We start from the raw sequence: 4,322 nt of genomic DNA, 5'->3' as shown, positions 1-4,322 counted from the left end.
GTGTTAACCAAACTTTAGATGGGTTTCTTCCTGACCTGGGCTAGAAGGATAGGGGAACCTGGGACTGCTCTCTTGGCCCAGAGACACCTGTAACTGGCTGTTGCCCGTGGACATGGATGTAGCTTGGATGTGGGGGAGGGACGCAGTTGTTCTAGCGTTAGAATTTCCCTGAAGTAGTGATTTCTGTCCCTGGCTGCGTGTGTTTATTTGTTTATTTATTTACTTAGTTAAGACTAGAATTTGAACTCAGGGCTTCACACTTTCAAAGCAGGTGCTCTACCACTTAAGCCACACTCCCTGTCCATTTTGCTCTGGTTGTTTTCGACATGGGGTCTTGCAAACTATTTGTTGAGGCTGACCTCAAATCTTGATCCCCCCAATCTCAGCCTCCCAAGTAGCTAGGACTATAGACGTGAGCCACTGGGGCCTGGAGAGCTTTTAAAGGCACTGAGGCCCAGGCCAGGCCATGAATTCATTAGAGTATCCAGAGGTGGGACCCACCATATTTTTAAAGTTCTCCAGGTGATGCCTGCCCACTTCTAAGTTTGAGTCCAATATGAAAGAGACAGGGTGAGGCAGACTGGAAGGGTCTAAAATCCGCCTTAGTGGATTTGCCTCCCTGGACCAAACTCCCCCTCCTCCCCTTCCCTTCCCCCACCCTCTCCCTCTCCTCCTTTCTTTCTGGCTTCCATTATAATTACAGGCTCTTTGCTGCTCCTTCTTCTCTCTCTAGATTTCTCTCCAGCTATGACTGCCATTGCTCCCAGCATCCCGTGGGTGCTGGGGAAGAGAATACAAAGAGCATTAGGTTTGTTTGGCTCTGGTTTTTCCATTTTCTGCACACTGCAAAATCTTTTGGGGTTGGTAACTTGTGGTACAGTAGAGACTGAAACTCAGAAGTCCTGGCAGCACTCTGGGGACTTTTTTACATACTCATGGCCTGTTCTCACCTTTCTTCTGCCTCAATTTGACTCTTCCAGGTACCTCATCTAAGAAAAATCATACAGCATTTGCCTTTTCATGACTGGCATTATGTCCTCAATGTTTAACCATTTTTAAGATTGAATAATATTCCACCGAATCTACCCCATTTTGTTCATCCATTCACTCAATAGACACTTGAGTTGCTTCTGCCTCTTGGCTGGTATGAACAGTACTCTGTGGACATGAGTGTGCAAACATCTCTTGGAGATCCTGCTTTCAGTTCTGGATATATGTCCAGAAGCAGAGTGGCTGGGTCATATAGAAATTCTACTTTTATTTTTATTCCCTCTTAGAAATGTTTTATTTATTCACTGTTATGTTTATTTTTTATTGTTGTGCTGGGTGGGGGCACATTGTGGCATTTACAGAAGTTCTTACAATGTTTCAAATATATCATAATTGAATTCACTTTCCTACCCCTTTCCCCACATCCTCCCCCCTCCCACTGGTGCCAGCTCCCCAGACAGGACCTGTTCTGCCCTCCTATTCTCCAATTTTAAAAATGAAAGAAAAAAGTGACTTTTGTTTGTCTAACATAGCTGCACGGCTCATGGATTGGTAGAACCAATATTGTGAAAATGGCTACACCACCAAAAGCAATCCACATGTTCAACGAAATTCCCATCAAAGTCCCAATGACGTTCATCACAGAGACTGAAAAATCTGCCCTAAAGTTCATTTGCAAACACAAGAGACCGCAAATAGCCAAGGCAATACTCAGCAAAAAGAACAATGCTGGAGGTATCACAGTACCCAACTTCAAATTATATTAAAAAGCAATAGCAATAAAAACAGCATGGTACTGGCACGTGTTGGTTGAAGAGCCATCACGCCATTTTCCACAGCAGCTGCACCATTTTCAATTCCCACCACAGGGCACACATTCCACTTTCTCTCATCCTGACAACACTGGTTGGTTTTCATTGTAACGATCCTGGTGGGTATGAAGTGATGGTCACACAGCTTTGATCTGAGTGGCTTTTCATGTGTTTGTTGGTCATTTGCATATCTTTTTATTTTTTTTGAAGAAATGTCTATTCAGATCTTTTTCCCATTTAAAAGATTGGGTTATCTTTGTTGTTGCTATTGTTGTTGAGGTGCTGTAGGTGTTCTTTGTATACTCTGGATACTAATCCCTTGTCAGATACATGATTACATATGTTTTCTGCATTGTTCTATAGGTTGTCTTTTCACTTTGCTGATTGTGTCCTTTGATGAACAGATTTTATTTCTTTTTGTGTGTGTTTTATTTGTTAGAAGTATCAAGTTTTTGATGTTGTCTAATTTGGCTATTTACTTGACACGGGTACTTCTGGTGCCAAATGCAGGAAATTCAGTGTCAGGAATGTTTTCCTCCATTTTTATTTCTAAGTGTTTTATAGGTTCAGGTTTAAAGATTAGGTCTCTCTCTCTTTCTCTAGCTCTTGTGTATTACTGGAATTTGAACTCAGGGCCTCAAACTTGCTAGGCAGGTACTTTACCACTTGAGCCACACCTATACCTTTTTCTTCCTCCCTCCCTCCCTTCCTTCCGTCCTTCCTTCCTTCCTCCCCCACCTCTTTCTTCCTCCCTCCCTTCCTTCCTTCCTTCCTTCTTTCCTTCCTTCCCTCCCTCCCTCCCTCCCTCCCTTTTCTTTCTTTCACTTTTAGATAGGTTCTCCCTAACCTTTTGCCTGGGGATGACTTTAGGCTGGAATTCTCCCACCTGTTCCTCCCTAGTGGCTGCATCACAGGCTTGTGACACTCCCCCTCGCCCCCATGTCAACAAATGAGCCCAGGGCAGCCTGGGCGACACAGGGAGATGCTGCCTCCGACAAACACACAAACAAACAAAATTGGCCAAGGTGGAAGCATCTACACGATGGAGATTGGCAAACGTTCCCAGTAAGGACTTGAAGGTCCAGCTGTCAATCACTGACAAGCATACACTGTTCTGGTCACTCAGGTGGTGGATGGTTGGCAGAACTGGGTCTTGAACCCAGATGGCCTGGCTGCATAATGCATACTCTTAACCACTAGGTTTGACTCATTCTAGAAGTTTGGGGAATGAGCTGGGGCCACCATGTGGAAATCATTAAGTGTGTGTCAAGAATTTGGGCTTTCTCCTGTGTACACCGGAGTTCTCAGAGTTTTGAATAGCTACATGATAGCATACCGTGTTTAGCAGAAGAACTAAATTGTTCACTGCGACTTCTCACTTTGCAGACATGGTGACCAGGGAGATGGGGTGTACTGGAAGAGTCAGATCAGAAGGGTTCACTTCATGGAGAAGGTCTCACACAGAGAGGGCTGCAAGGAGGCCGTGAGCACTGCAGAGAGGAGGCCTCAGGCCTCACAAGAGAAAGGTCCCCTGTCCCTTGCTCTAACCATCTACTGTAATGTGTACTGGACTTGGTGCCAAACCTGCTGTCAGAATTGTCCCAAGGGCCCCTGGTCCAGGCCAGGATTCACTCTGCAGCCACTTGGTGACTGCTTGGTGTCTGCCTGTGCTCCTTTCTCCTTCCTCAGGAACCAGGAGCTGCCCAGGCACCCTTTACCTTCACCTTGGGGCAGCCATGGACTGCAGGAGAGACAGGGCCCAGCTCTGGTCACCAAGGATGAAGCCTGATTGGGTTTAAGCCAGTGGTTCTCAAACCTTTTGCTCCCAGGACATTCTTTTTTTGGCAGTACTGGGGTTTGAACTGGGGTCTCATGCTTGTTAGGCTTCTACCACTTGAGCCACTCCACCAGCCCTTTTTTATGATGGCTTTTTTTTGAGAGGGAGGGTCTCGAGAACTATTTGCCAAGTCTGGGTTCGAGCCATGATCTTCCTGATCTCTGCCTTCTGAGTAGCTGGGATTACAGGTGTGAGCCAGTGGTGCTCAGCCTGGGACATTCTTAAAAACTGAAGGCCCAGGCTGGGCTCAGTGGTAAGAGTGCTTACCTAGCATGAGCAAGGCCCTGCCCCACAAATATAAAGTGAGATGAAATAGAAAAATAATTGAAGTCCTGCATCCTTTCATGATTCATAAGCGTGATGATCGGGTTTTCACACCATTGTGAGAGGCACCTCCTTCAGTTCTCGTTATGCACTGGACGCGTTCCCCATGTGACCTGAGAAAACCTGAAGCCCTTTAAAGAGCTTTCTTTTGTTTACGTGTGTCATATTGATCAGTATCACCATGCCATATCAAATCTGAGGGTAAAATTCATTAGTTTATTTAAAATAATGCTAGACAGGGTGGTGGTGGCTCACCTGTAATCCCTGCTACTGGGAACTAGAGGTTGGGAGGACTGAATTCCGAGGCTGGGTCTGGGCAAAAAACGTGAGAGCCTATCTGAAAAATGCCTAAAGCAAGA

The 4,322-nt window shown here is 45.6% G+C and overlaps 1 non-coding gene across 1 annotated transcript; it reads left to right on the top strand.

Annotated features, from left to right (window-relative positions):
- The first annotated feature begins 3,975 nt into the window (after positions 1-3,975).
- On the top strand, positions 3,976-4,077 carry LOC141419351 (small nucleolar RNA U13). Its single transcript, XR_012444130.1, has one exon. It is a non-coding gene; the product is annotated as a small nucleolar RNA U13 (small nucleolar RNA).
- Positions 4,078-4,322: the final 245 nt, after the last annotated feature.

Source organism: Castor canadensis, chromosome 19 (assembly GCF_047511655.1).
Source record: "Castor canadensis chromosome 19, mCasCan1.hap1v2, whole genome shotgun sequence".
Classification (NCBI taxonomy): domain Eukaryota; kingdom Metazoa; phylum Chordata; class Mammalia; order Rodentia; family Castoridae; genus Castor; species Castor canadensis.
This window is presented reverse-complemented; position numbering and strand designations above follow the sequence as displayed.